Source organism: Poecile atricapillus, chromosome 32, assembly GCF_030490865.1.
Source record: "Poecile atricapillus isolate bPoeAtr1 chromosome 32, bPoeAtr1.hap1, whole genome shotgun sequence".
Taxonomy (NCBI): Eukaryota; Metazoa; Chordata; class Aves; order Passeriformes; family Paridae; genus Poecile; species Poecile atricapillus.
The window spans coordinates 2,459,556-2,474,703 of NC_081280.1; the positions used below are offsets into that span (position 1 = coordinate 2,459,556).

The 15,148-nt window shown below is 44.0% G+C and overlaps 1 long non-coding RNA gene across 1 annotated transcript; it reads left to right on the forward strand.

Moving 5' to 3' along the window:
* The first annotated feature begins 236 nt into the window (after positions 1-236).
* Positions 237-1,680, forward strand: LOC131590234 (uncharacterized). The gene is made up of 3 exons (XR_009280035.1): positions 237-817; positions 1,170-1,283; positions 1,654-1,680. It is a non-coding gene; the product is annotated as an uncharacterized LOC131590234 (long non-coding RNA).
* Positions 1,681-15,148: the final 13,468 nt, after the last annotated feature.

A 15,148-nucleotide genomic window follows, 5' to 3' on the forward strand; every position in this document is an offset into this window, starting at 1 on the left:
GGGAGTGTTGTGAATTGATTGGAGTACTTCAAAACTTCACAAGACTAGAAAACTTGGAAGGATCCCTGTTCTTTATGGAGCAGGCTTCATATTCTCAAGCGAGAGTGTGCCTTTCAGGCCATGTTTTACAGCCTTTGCTAGCAGGACAGTTTACTTGCAAAGGGAAAGCTACACAGAGGCCAGCATTGACTGAGAGTTGCCTTTCCTTCCCAGATATCCATGTGATCTACCTTGCCCGAAGGGCTGCCCTGCGTGGGAAGAAGGATCAGAGGGAGAGCCTGTGACCATCAGGCAGGTGGCATCCCTCTGTTTATAGATATATTTAGAGATTTTTATCTTTATTTATTTATCCATATAGTTTACAAGTATAGATTGATAAAGTTGTATTCCTACGTGTATCTATTTCTACATCTGTATAGTTTGTATGTATAGTTAGTTACGGATGCAATAGGATTTTTTTTCTATATATACAGTTAGATTTATAGATTTTCAAATTTACATTTCTATATGTAGAGAGTAACATTTCTATGCACACAAAGTTTCATTTCTATATGTGCATAGTTCTTTAGTTAGAGCTATATAGATGTATAGGTCCATAGATTGAGGTGTGTAGGCCTAGGCTGCATTTTTGCCTCTTTCCCCCTTGGCTGCCTTTTTCATCTCTTGTTTTTCCCGCTGTGCCCCTTGTGTCCCCCTGTGCTGGGTCCGAGCTGGGGCCGGGCCAGGCGGAGCAGCAGTTGCAGCCCTGGCTGTCCCTGGAGCAGTGGGAGCTGCCGGTGGCCCCAGGCACTGTCCTGTGAGGAGCTGCTGAAGGACGGTGAGACTGAGGGGGCTGAGGAGGCGCTGATGCTGAAGGGACGATGGAAACCTTGAGGTGTTGGGGGCACTGAGGGCTGTGGGGGAGCAGAGGGCGATGGTGGCACTGAGGTGACAGAGGCACGGGCTGAGGGCTGTGCCGGCTCTGAGGGGACACAACGGCTCAGAAGGGACTGAGCAGGGTGAGAGGCCTGGGAGAGGCCGAAGAAACTGAAGAGGGGGCTGGGGGTTTGCCGAGAGGACGGCGGGGCTGAGGGGATGGAGGGGGCCAGGAGGGAGCACACAGAGCTCAGGGACTGCAGCTCTGCCAGGCCTTGCAACCAATTCCAGAGCCTCCACTTTTGCCACCACAGCTGTGCTGAAGAGCTTGAGGACATCCAGACACTGCCAGGAGCCAGCAGGGAGAAGCTGAAGGCCTGGAGCAAGAGCAGTGAGCAGGGATGTGCTGGGGCCACGCGAGAGCCTGGGTGAGGCCCCAGGGCTGGTGAGGCTGGGCAGGGCTGAGGGTGGCGTGGGCTTTGTCCGTGGGCGCTGCCCGGCCGGGCAGGAGCGGCCCCTGCCCGTGCTGGGGCTGCTCAGCGCTGCTGCCCCGGCCGGCACAGGGGCTGTCCTTGGGCAAGGCAGCTGTGCCGGCAGGGCCCGGGAGCTGTGCCGGGCTGCCGGGAGATGCGGGACAGTCCCGCCGCGTCTGCGCTCGCCACACGCTGGCCCGCTCGGCCTGCTTGTTCTTCCCAACCCTCCTGGGGAGGCTCGGAGATTTTCGCTTCCCTGCTGGAAGTGCAGCTGCTGCCAAGGGAAAGGTCCCAGGACTGACTCGCTGTTCCCTTTGCCTCCCAGATGTCCCATCTGCTGTCCCTGTCCGGGAGAGCTGCTCTGCATGGGAGGAAAACACTGAGGGAGAGGCACTGAAGATCGGGCGGCTGATTTGTTCTTACGCAGTTCTATGGACATTTAGATTGGGACAATGACATTTGTATATTTTCAAATAGTTTAGTTTTATATATCTATATGTATATATATATTGCATGAAATATGTAATATTTAATCTGTATTTGCATCTGTAGATTTTTATATATGTATATATAGAGGTATTTAGTTCTATTTAAACATGTCTGGAGTGGTATAGTTGTATAATTGTATCTATGGAATTCTTAGTACAGGGTTCTTTAGAGGGAGGCACTGATATTTTTGTATTTCTGTGTGGGCTGTAAGCTTGTAATCTGTATTAAATTAAGTTGTTAAACAATTCATTGATCTTTGTCTATAGTGACTTGTAGAGGTTAGCAATAAATTAAGTTTTTGTTAACTGCGGTTGGTATTTGTATATTTTTATGTGGCATTGTTGTGTTAATATAATAAATGACTTTTTTTAAACTTAATTGAGATTTTGATAGTTGTGTATTGTCAGTGCAGGTGTAGCAATTTGTAATAAATGCCATTTTTCAACTGCAATTGATTCATGTGTATTTGTAGCTCAGCTGTGCGGCTGCAGCAATCTGCAAGCAATGACATTTATCAGCTGAGATGGGTGGTTTGTGATTTGTGCTCTCCAAAGCAATGGGCAGATGGAAATGCCATGACGCTGGAGGATTTTGTCCAAACAGATGTGAGGATACTCTGGGAGTTTGATCAAATGCTCTAACTCACCACTGCCCAGGCTCATCTTCAGCAAAACTAGTTTGTTAAAAGCTGAACACCTTCCAGGAAAGAGAGATTGCACTTTCCCCTTCCCTTGCCTTGCTGTGTGAGTGGAAGATGTCCTTAGCACAGGGAATTGTTGCCCTTCAGCACCTCCCTCACTCCCATGAAATCAAAGATTACGTGCTACCGTGTGGCACCATAAAGGAAAACAGCCCTGCCCTGGTGACAGTGTGTGCAAAGTCTTCCCTCCTCCTGTCCCCACATGGCACAAACTGAACCATCCCCTTCCTGTCCAAACTGCGCCTGAGCTGAGGGAGGGCTCCAGGAGCTCAGGAGGGTGCAACACCAGCACAGGTGGGAAGGTTTTGCAAAGCTTCCTAAGCATCAGTGAACTTTGGCTTTGCCGCTCTTCCCCTGGAATATTGTCCTGCTCATCAACGGTCTTGGAGAACACCGTGCCGCCAGCTCCCGCAAGTGAAGTTTGTTTTCTTCAGGGCTGGAATGGAGGAAAATGCAAATGGTTATTTTTAGAGTGAAATTTGGGGTTTGGTGCAGCTGGGTGAGGTCGGTTATTTGCTGTGGAAAGTAGAGGAAAAGCTTTAAATTCCCAACAGAAGCTGACTGCCAGCCCACACAGAGACCTGAAGGAGGCCCAGGTGTGCTTGCTGCACGCTGGTCCAAGGGAAAAGCTGGAATAAAGTCCCCTTTGATTGGAGATTGAGCCTCTGTCCTGATGGGACACTTGTGCTTGGCTTCTTTTTCCCCCTTGGACTGAGATTGATGAGAGAGAGGCAGTTTTCTCTTGTTGGGACTTGGTTGTTGTTGAGGGTTAGGTGTCCTTTTTTTTGTTCTGGCCTCCCCGTGGAATTTTTACCCATTAGCTGGGGAGACAACCTAACTGTGGGTATTTAGTGGGTGATTGATAAAGGACAAAGAGTGGCCGGGCCCAGGGGGGGAAGGGGGCAGGAAAGGAGGGTGGGGACAGTTTTTGGCTGGCTTTCTTTGGCTTCGGGGAAAGACATTCATTTGCTGGGTCGCAGAGCTGCTGCGGTGGGGAGAAGGGAATTTCGCCATCACCCAGACGGAGCTTCTGCTGCTGCTTCTCCTTCTTCCCTCTTCGTTGGTGGCCTCACACCCCCTGTCCTGCCGGGACGTGTGGCAGTGCCAGGCACCGCCGTGGGGCTGCTGATCCACCTCATCCACCAGCCCAGGATCTCAGCTCATCCCTGCTGTTCCACCTCATCCACCAGCCCAGGATCTCAGCTCATCCCTGCTGATCCACCTCATCCACCAGCCCAGGATCTCAGCTCATCCCTGCTGTTCCACCTCATCCACCAGCCCAGGATCTCAGCTCATCCCTGCTGTTCCAGCCGAGTGTTCCTCAGAGCCCCGCAGGAGCACCGGGACTGCCCGCCCGAGGGGGTTTGTGAAAACAAAGCCTCTCCTCCATCCCATCTCAGCACAGGGTCCCTGGTTCTGTTTTCTTGTTAATGCTGTAGTTATTGTTGTTTGTTTGCCTGGTTATACTAGTAAAGAACTCTTATTCCTATCCCCAGATCTCTGCCTGAAGGCCCCTTGATTTCAAAATTATAATAATTTGGAGGGAGGGGGTCTACATTCTTTCACCCCAAGGGAGGCTCCTGCTCTCCCTAGCAGACACCTGTCTTCTAGAACCAAGACACCTTTATAAATCCTGGGGCTGGGATTGGATCCAGCCACTCCCAGAACTCCTCTCACAGAAGGAGTTTAGAAATCCTGGGGGTCCTGTCTTGGGGGATGTGAAAAACGAGGTTCACACAATTTTTATAGAATTTAAAAATTTAATTAAAAAACAATTAGGAGAAAAAAATAAGTAAAGTATACAGATACGGCCGGGTGTCTCTGCATTCAGCCAAGAGAGCACACCTCACTAACAAAGGATTGTCCCTTAAAAACAGAACCCTACTACATATCCATAAATTCTCATACATATTCAGACATTCTTCTTAGGCTCTTTGGTGTTCTTCTGTTTAGTTTTCTCTTACTCCCTTCCCAATAGATCAATCCTCTTGGAGCCATTGAGATTTACACTCTCTGATACCAGGAATGCAATAAATTCCTCCCCCCAGAGTTCTGGTCACTGCTGTCTTCATCTGGATAAGAGAGTTTACAAATGCAGGAGTCTCTAGCTATTTTTTTTTTCCTCAGTCTTTGGGTTATACAAACAAAAGCAGTTTTTATTTTAATACTATGGCATAACCTAACATATATGTATTATACTACTATTTCTAAATTTCATCAATAATAGAAATAAAGAAAACTAGATTAATACAACAAAATTTCTCATTCTTATACACATAACATTCATTTTAATATTTGCAAAAAGCCAATAATATAAAATGTATCTATAACAAAACCCCCCTTTTTCTTTTCATGAATCATTTGGCTTGAGCAATATTTCTTGCCTTCTAGCCTTTATTATTTGCTCATTTTTTTCCCAAATTAATCTTGCTTCTTCAAGAGGATCTTCTATGTTGTTCTGTTTCTTTAACACCATAATTTTTTGTGCCGCTCTAGATGTAGTTAAGTTTGGATCTATAGGCATTGTTATCTCTTGCATACTCTGAACTACTCTGGTGATTAGCTGAATAAAGCAGGGGATTAAACAAGGAAGAAATATCAAGCCAGTTGTAGCACACAAAAGGAAGAAGCCTAACTTTTTCCTCAATTCTATTCCCAATAGATTATCCCACCAACTGCTTTTTAGCATTGGGTCCCATTTTTGAACTGGTACATGTGCTATTTTTCTGATATCATTGACTATATCCAGAACGGCATCCTCGTTGTCATCTATTTTTAAACAACAATCTGATGTATTAAATTTCCCACAAACACCCTCTTCTTCAGCTAACAAATAGTCTAAAGCCAACCTATTCTGATATATTGCAGCTCTGGCTTGACGTTGCTGAGTGGATATTAATTCTATTACTGGAGCAGTTTTATTTGTTATTACTTCTACAACTGTCTGGAGTCTTATGATGCAATTTAGCATATAAATTGGGGTTCGGTATCCCCAACTCCCATCTTGTGCCCAGGTGGCTGGCCCATAGGTTTCCAATATGCGCTCAGGGGGCCATTCTTCATCTCCCCATTTTTGAAATCCTCCAGTTTCCTCCCTTTTGCTTCTTTTTAGGTCCTCATATACTGGCACTCCTAGTTTGTCTCCATTTGGTCCTGGCAGAAGAAAAAATCCTGGCTGTATAATTCCCAAAGTACAACTCCCTTTCCATCGTGGGGGGAGTTTTGGGCATGCTCTTTTTCCACATATCCAAAATAAGCCATCTGGTGCTTTCCAAAAATCAATTTTCTGTTGATTTAAGTTCTCCCAGAGTTTGGAGATTTCATGTATACTAAAGGAAGGATTCTTGCCTTTATCCTTACATTGAAACAGTTTAGTTTCATTATTATATATGCAATCTCCTTCCTTTGTTTTTCTGGGAGCCCAGTACCAAGTTGGTTCATCTGGGATCCACCATGTGGAAGTTCCATTACTAACTTTATATCTCTTACAGGGAGTATTTCCTACTTGATTAAGGAAATTCCTCCCCGTGCGCCAGAGACATTCTTCTCCTATCACTGTTGAGCTTAAAATCCACCCTTCAGGACGGTTTTCTCTCTTTGTAATTGTCTGGTTCCATTTTAGGAGTTCAATTGGACCTAAGCTGCTGCCTTTCCATGGCCATTCTTCTGATGTCAAAGCCCCTCCACATACCCAACAGTTAGTGATGTTAAGTTCCTTACTGATTCTCTCTCTCAACTCCACAAACTGTTTTTTTCCCAATCTTGAGATATCTATTTCTTTTTCTAATTGTTGTTCCAGTTTTGTATACAAATCTTGAAGTGAAACTGACACAGGATTAGATCGCTGTGCTGGTTTTGCCTTTTTGCTTATCAGTTGTTCTTTTACTAAATCTTGGGTTTTGCTCCCAATAATATATGTAAAACAAATCCATCTCTCCCCTTTTGGACATTCACTTCCTAACCTATTACCACTTGCTCCCAAATTTTCTGTAACCCAATATTTTTTCCCATTATGCATACAGTTACCTAGTTTGGATGGCTTATAACAGTGACTGTTGATTACGGGTATGAGTGACAAAAAAGGAACCTCGGTGTCCTTGCATATACAGATTTCGGTAGCATTTCTGGCATGTGTTTGCTGGTATTCCAAAAGAGAAAAGACAAAAAATGAGTGACAAAAAAAGGAGTAACAGAGGTCTGGTTTGGCTTGTATTCCCACCTCCCATGCCTATGGGGTTGCTACCCATAGCAGGTGTATTGTATCTTCTTGGTGGCGACTACAGCGGCCAACCCGGTCTTGCCCTCTATTTCCTTATCAACTCCTTTTTGTCAGTTTCCAGGCAAATAGCTTTTGGCACTTCTTAATTGTAATTTCCCACTGTTCCTCAGGTATTTCCCACTCAACAGGCACTAATAATTCCCATCCACAAAGCAAAGTTATTATTTCCGTTGTTCTTAATTCAGTCTGGAGAGAGGATCGATTTAGGACTCTACATTTCATGCAAAGAGAAAGACAATTGTGTGTACTACAATACCAATTTTCCTTACAATTTAAATACTTACATTTAATTCAGCTAGCATGTCTTGTACTAGGATGTTTGAGACAGGGTATATGGTATGGCACTGATGGGAGTTGTAATTCTCCCTCCTCTTTGTGTAAGTCACAGGCAAGAGCCAGAACTTGGGAATTTCTTAATTTGAAACAGTCTGGATCCCCCTGTTTGAGGTGGGAGTATTCCTTCCCAAGGTGGGTACCTGAGATGTTTTGAAGCTTGTCCAGGCAGCACTTGAAACCACTGGTATAAGCTTGGCCTTCCTTCCCAGGTAGGTGCTATTCTCTGTACATTCCTTGGATCATGTGGATTTTCCCAGTTCATTACCACCCAGTCCCCGCTTTAGAGTCAATTTGGTGTCACCTGGTTCAGAAGTTACAATCCACTCCTCAGGTTTCTTCACAGGTCCTTTGATTCTGCTGGCGTGGATCCACCCTCGTTCCCTGCTCCGGATTGCAGCCTCCGTTGTCAGCAGTACCTGAAAAGGACCTTCCCATTGTGGAGTTAAGGATTGTTCTTTCCATGTTTTTACCAATACCCATTCCCCTGGATGGATATCATGAATTTTAAAGTCTAAAGGTGTGGTTTGAGGGATTATCCCTTTTAACCACAAATTTTCAAGGGTTTTTGCAATTGTTTTCACATACTCTTTGATACTTGTCTCCCCGACTTCATAGGTAGCAGTTTCATGTTGGGTGGTAAGAAAGGGTAACCCAAACATCATCTCATAGGGTGACACTCCTAAATCTGATCGAGGTTGTGTTCGAACCCTCAATAAAGCCAGAGGTAGGCATTTTACCCATGACATTTGTGTTTCGATTACTAATTTTGTTAAAGTTCTCTTTAGAGTTTGATTCATTCTTTCTACCCGACCTGAACCTGGGGATGCCATGGGGTATGTAGTTCCCATTTTATTCCTAAGGCTTGAGTTATTTGCTGCAAGACTTTTGATGTGAAATGTGTTCCTCTGTCTGAGTCTATTCTATTAACCATCCCGTATCTGGGAATGATTTGTTCTAAAAGGGTTTTACATACTACATTGGCTGTGGCCTTGACAGTAGGAATTGCTTCCACCCAATGGGTTAGATGATCTGTTATGACTAATAAAAATTTCCATCTTTGTACCTGGGGAAGTTCAGTGAAGTCAACTTGGATACTTTGAAATGGTCGGAGGGCTAACTCACAGCCTCCAAATGTTGTCTGTCTCGTTACCTTTTTATTCACTTTCTGGCAAGTTATGCATCTTTCAGTTACTTGTTTTGCCACTCCAAAAATCCCAATACACCCATAATTCCTTAAAAAGTGATCACACAAAGCTTGAGTGCCCCAATGAGTTTTTTGATGCATATCTTCTAGTATTTTTCTAGTAAGTGACTTATTAAGTAACTGTCTTCCATCAGGGAGCCTCCATTTTCCACTCTCATCCTGTTTTCCCCCTATCTTGTTTAACTGCTTTTCTTCTGCTTCACTGAATTTGGGAATTGTCAATTTTTCCATGTCCGGACTTAGAATTAACAGAACTCTTTTGATCCCATGTTCTGCTGCATCTTTAGCTTCTTGATCTGCCAAATTATTTCCTCTTATTTCTGAGGTCATTCCTTTTTGGTGACCCCTAACATGTACTACAGCTATCTCTTCAGGCAGTTTTAATGCTTCTAAAACTTCTAAAATGAGTCCTTCATGTATCAATCCTTTTCCCTTTGAATTTAGTAATCCTCTTTCCTCCCAGATTTTTCCAAAAGTATGTACCACTCCAAAGGCATACCTTGAATCAGTGTAGATGGTTCCCTTTTTATGTGCTAAATGTTCTAGTGCTCTTTTTAGAGCATATAATTCACAAGTTTGAGCTGACCAATTTGAGGGTAATTTTCCTTTCTCAACAGTTTGCATGTTTCTCCCATCAACTACTGCATAACCTGACATCCTTTTCCCATGTAAACACCTGGAAGAGCCATCTACATATATTATTTTCCCTTCTGGGAGAGCTTGTTCTTCAAGATCTTCCTGAACCTTAGTCTGATATTGGATAATTTCCAAACAATTATGAGCTAAGTCACTTTTTGGTTCTCCATACAAAAATTGAGCTGGGTTTAAACTTTTACTTACTTCTAGTGTCAAATCATCACTGTCTATTAGGATTGCTTCATATTTTAACATTCTAGAATCTGATAACCATTTCTCAGCTTTCTGGTTTAGCACATTTCGGACTGCATGAGGTGTGTACACAATTAGTTTGCTTCCAAAAGTAAGTTTACGGCTCTCTTCTACTAGGATTGCAGTAGCTGCTACAGATTGAATACATACTGGCCAGCCATGACTCACTGGGTCCAGCATTTTTGACAAATATGCTACTGGTTTTTTTACTCCCCCCCACTCCTGGGCTAAAACTCCATGAGCTACTCCACTTTCCACATTCACGTACAGATAAAAGGGTTTTTCTAATGATGGCAAGCTTAAAGCTGATACTGAGGCTAGTTTTAACTTTAATTCTTCTAATTTGCTATCATTTTCATGGGTCCACTTTACTTCTTCACCTTCTACCAATTTCCCATATAAAAATTTTACTGCTTGTGTATAGCCTTCGATCCATAATCTACAATACCCCAATAATCCAAGCAATTTCCTAATCTCCCTTTTTGAAGGGGGGTGGGGGGGAGAGATAGAACTCCTGCAATCCTCTCAGGGTTTAGCTTTCGGCTACCCTTGCTTATTAAATGTCCGAGGTATTTTACTTCTGATTCTACAAATTGCAATTTACCTTTTGATACTCTTAGTCCTTTTTCCCCAAGGAAATTCAGAAGTTTATAGTAGCCTCTTTAACTTCACCTTCAGCTTCCCCTGATAACAAAAGATCATCAACATATTGGATAATTTGTATTCCTGGAGGAGTGGGGAAAGTTTGTAATACTGTTTCTAAAGCTTGCCCAAATAGGTCTGGAGATTCAGTAAACCCCTGTGGTAATTTTGTCCATCTCAGTTGTTGCTTTCTCCCTGTAGTGGGATCCTCCCATTCAAAAGCAAAGATATTTCGGCTTTCCTCAGCTAATGGACAAGCCCAAAAAGCATCTTTAAGATCTACCACACTGAACCACTGGTGCTGGGGTGGAACTTTGCTTAGGAGAGTGTAAGGATTTGGAACTACTGGGTAACGGGTCTGAGTTCTTTTGTTAACTTCCCGTAAGTCTTGTACTAATCTGTAATTCCCATCAGGTTTCTTTACGGGGAGAATAGGGGTATTATGAGGGGACATACAGGGTTCTAATGTCCCATCTTTTATTAGTCCTTCTATCACTGGTTTTAAACCTTCTCTTCCTTCTAAGGATATGGGATACTGACGCACACATATGGGGCATTCTTCTCTCTCAATCGTGACCCTTATGGGGTCAATATCCAGTCCTCCCCTATTTCCCTCCCCAGCCCAAACTTCCTTGTTTATTTTATCTTCATCCTCTAGGTTCAATTTTAGAACTTTGGCAGTCATTTTCCCTTCTTCAGGTATAACTCCTATTCCTAGCTTCACTTGTAAATCCCTCCCCAGTAAGTTGCTACCTGCTCCAGGGACTAATAAAACATTCCCCATCCAAATTTTAGTTTCTCCCTCAATCACCACATCTTTGATGACTGGAACTGTGAAACATTCTCCTTTTGCCCCTGTTACTTTTACAGTTTCTTTACTTACATCACAACCTGTTGGAATCCGTAATAGACAGGTCCTCTCTGCCCCCGTGTCAACAACAAACTCCAATTCTTCCTCCTGGGGACCTACTTTTAAGGTTATCACAGGCTCCAGATGGTATTTGTCCCCAAGAAAATAGAGCCTATGACTCCCCTATTCTTCTTCTGGGCCTATTTCTTGGAAAATTTTCTGGTCCTTCAGTAGGTGAGGACGTTCTCTCCTGTAGTGCCCTTTCACCCCACAGTGATAACAGGTGTTCTTAAAGCGCTCTTGGGATTCTATTTGTGCTGAGGTTTTGTGTTTTTCCTTTTCCCTGCCCCTAAACCCTGGATGCCTAGGGGTAGTATTTAGAGGCTCCAAATTTCTCTGGAAACTGCTTTCTCGCATAGCTGCTACCAGGATTTTTGCTTCTTCTTTAGCTTTTTCTTCATCTCATCTTACATAAACCTTTTGAGCTTCTTTTAATAAATCATTTAAAGGTTTGTCATGCCAGTTTTCTATTTTTTCCAGTTTTTTCCTAATGTCTGGCCAGGCATGAGTGACAAAATTAACTCTTAAAAGGGTTTGCCCTGCTATTGTCTCAGGATCTATCCCAGAATATTGTTTCATATCCCTCTGAAGTCTTTCTAACCATTCAGTTGGGGTCTCCTCCTTTCCTTGTTGTCCTTCAAATGCTTTTTTTGCATTTTGCCCTCGAGGTGCTGCCTCTTTTATTCCTTTGATTATCAGATTATGATAATCATTCATATTTCTTCGTCCTGCCTCATCATTTTGATTCCAATTGGGAGCTACCATTGGCATTTTCTGGTCCCCTGGTGGTCCTTGCTGGTTTTCCTTTTCCCATATTTTCATTCCAGCGACCCTAATCATCTGTCTCTCCTCTCGGGAAAATAAAATTTTCATTATTGATTCCATTTCTTCCCAAGTAAATATGTTGGGACCTAAAAATTGGTCCAGTTGCTCTGCTGTACTTATAGGATCTTCTAGTAGTCCTTTTAGCTCCTTTTCGAAATCTCTGACTTCTGAGGAAGTCAAAGGGGCATTTACAAATCCCGTATTTCCCCCTCCCATTGGGACTTCTCGTCATGGGAATAAACTAGTAGCCTTTCTGTATTGTTTTGGGGAGGAGTCAGGGGAAACCCGCTTTTGAGCGAAGTTTCCTGTATTTTGGTACGGTACCTCTCCGTTAAGGGAGAAATTCTTTAGGAGCGCTGCGTCCATGGCAGAGGTTGATGGGATGGTGAAGGCAGGGATCCGTCCCGCCGCTGAGTCCTCCAAGGGGGGCCGTAGGCAGGAACTGGTACCGGAACCACCGAGAGAGCGGAGTCTCTCGGCAGAAACCAAAGCGGGGCGTGGACAGTCTGCAGGTGTCTGCTGGGGCAGGAGCAGCGGTGCCCAGCGCAGCCGGCACGGACACAGCCACCGGGGCCGGGACGGCCGGGACAGCTGCGGGAGAAGTGTCCGGGGGTGGGACAGCGGGGGTGCCCAGTGCGGGCAAAGGAACCGGGGCTGGGACGGCCGGGACAGCTGCGGGAGAAGTGTCCGGGGGTGGGACAGCGGGGGTGCCCAGTGCGGGCACAGCAGCCGGGGCTGGGGCAGATGGAACCCCCGGCAGGGCCGGCGGGGCGGCCGCGAGCCACGCGGCTGCAGCCGGGGCAGGCGGGACCCCCAGCGGGACATCTGCAGCAGGCGGGGGGCCAAGCAGGAGAGGAGGGGGGAACACTTGTAAAGGGTCCCAGCTTTTCTCTTTCCTTTTTTCTTCTTGTTTTATCTTTGAGATTTCTGATATTTCTAGAATTTTTACTCTCTCAGAGTTTGTGTCCCCCATCCAGCATGCTGCATATTCTTTCTCCTCTGCATTAAACGGTTCTTTTGAATTTACAAACACGTTTAAGGCCTGACAAAACCAAGTTTCAAAAGAACCATATCCAGGCCAACAAACGTGGTCAGATCTTACTTCCTTGTTTGCCCATTCGATCATGCAAAAATTAATCATCTTTACTCTCCTTTTTCCTTGTACTTGGGGTAATATCCCAATTAGCTAACATAATTCCCAAAGGGCTATCTTGGGGTATTTCTTTTAGCAATTTATTTTTGCCTTTGTTTTTCCCCAAACCCGACTTACTGGTTTTCTGCCCTTTTTTTTTTTTTTTTTTTAATCAATTTATTTCTACCAACCCAAACACTACCTTCTTCCCCACCTCTTCCCAGGCACTGAAAACCCTTTTTCTTAACAATACAATATTATACAATACCATACAACACAATAAACTTTTCCCCCTCAAAAAAATAAAATTAAACATCGATTCAACAACATTTTCCTTCCTCCATTTCTACCTGCTCTTTTTATTTCTTTGTCTCTTCTCTGCTCTTCCTGAAATCTTACACTTTAAACCAGAAAAAAACCAAAACAGCTCACTATCACAAATGCTTACTCACAATCTCACCAAAAAATTGTCTTGGGGCTTAACAAAACAAAAGCTATGGGTGCCCCCCCCCATTCCCCTTTAACTGCGACTAACACCAGCACCACTCTGCATTCTACTTGCACATCTGGCTTTAGAAAGAGCTCCCTGATAGCCTCACACCAGTCCTTAACTCCTCACTACAACACAAACAACCTAATACAGTCCACTTCCTTCCGAACAAACCAAAATCAACTATTTAAAATAACAATTACACATTTACTTACTCACATTCACTCACATCTATTTTACTCACTCTCACTCATTTTTACTCAAAGCTAAACAACAATAAAATACGTTTTATTTTCAAGTTACTGATATCTTCCCATGGGTATTATAAAGCCTTGGATATTTTAGGTTTCTTTACTGTACCACTCAATCCAGCACTGTGAACCCCGGATGCTCTTGGCTGTACCCCTCAATCCAGCACTGTGTTGGGGATCCCCGCTTTTATCCCGTTTTCCCAGTGGATTGTGCCAGGAAAACCCTCGGCTCCCTTTCCCGAGGGGCTCACCCCTCCCCTGAGACCCAGTCCCAGTGACCCCGGGGATATTTTGCAACCCCCACTTTCCGCTCCCCCAAAGATTACTTACAATCCGTTTTCTTCTTTGGGTCTTCGTGCACAAGAATTATGGAGCAAATACCGTGGTTTAGGGCGCCTTTTCCCTTTCCTTTGCTTTATTTCTTCTCCTTCTTGTCCTCGGGGTATTTACCTGCAGCCACTGCTGACTCACACCAGGGGAAATGGAGCGGGGTCCGCTGAACTCAGCAGGGTGCGCGCTTTTTCCCACTCAGGATCCCTCGGTGCTCTTCAGAGGCAAGGTGTTTATCCCGGGACGAGCCCCCAATTGTGAAAAACAAAGTTCACATAATTTTTATAGAATTTAAAAGTTTAATAAAAAAACAATTAGGAGAAAAAAATAAAGTATACAGATACGGCCGGGTGTCTCTGCATTCAGCTAAGAGAGCACACCTTACTGACAAAGGATTGTCCCTTAAAAACAGAATCCTACTACATATCCATAAATTCTCATACATATTCATACGTTCTTCTTAGGATCTTTGGTGTTCTTCTGTTTAGTTTTCTCTTGCCCCCTTCCCAATAGATCAATCTTCTTGGCGCCATTGAGATTTACATACTCTGATACCAGGAATGCAATAAATTCCTCCCCCCAGAGTTCTGGTCACTGCTGTCTTCATCTGGATAAGATAGTTTACAAATGCAGGAGCCTCTAGCTATTTTTCCTCAGTTTTTGGGTTATACAAACAAAGGCAGTTTTTATTTTAACACTATGCCATAGCCTAACATATATGTATTATACTACTATTTCTAAATTTCATCAATAACAGAAATAAAGAAAACTAGATTAATACAACAAAATTTCTCATTCTTATACACATAACATTCATTTTAATATTTGCGAAAAGCCAATAATATAAAATGTATCTATAACAACCAGCACAGGTGGGAAGGTTTTGCAAAGCTTCCTAAGCATCAGTGAACTTTGGCTTTGCCGCTCTTCCCCTGGAATATTGTCCTGCTCATCAATGGTCTTGGAGGACACCGTGCCGCCAGCTCCCGCAAGTGAAGTTTGTTTTCTTCATGGCTTGAATGGAGGAAAATGCAAATGGTTATTTTTAGAGTGAAATTTGGGGGTTGGTGCAGCTGGGTGAGGTCTGTTATTTGCTGTGGAAAGTAGAGGAAAAGCTTTAAATTCCCAACAGAAGCTGACTGCCAGCCCACACAGAGACCTGAAGGAGGCCCAGGTGTGCTTGCTGCACGCTGGTCCAAGGGAAAAGCTGGAACAAAGTCCCCTTTGATTGGAGATTGAGCCTCTGTCCTGATGGGACACTTGTGCTTGGCTTCTTTTTCCCCCTTGGACTGAGATTGATGAGAGAGAGGCAGTTTTCTCTTGTTCGGACTTGGTTCTTGTTGG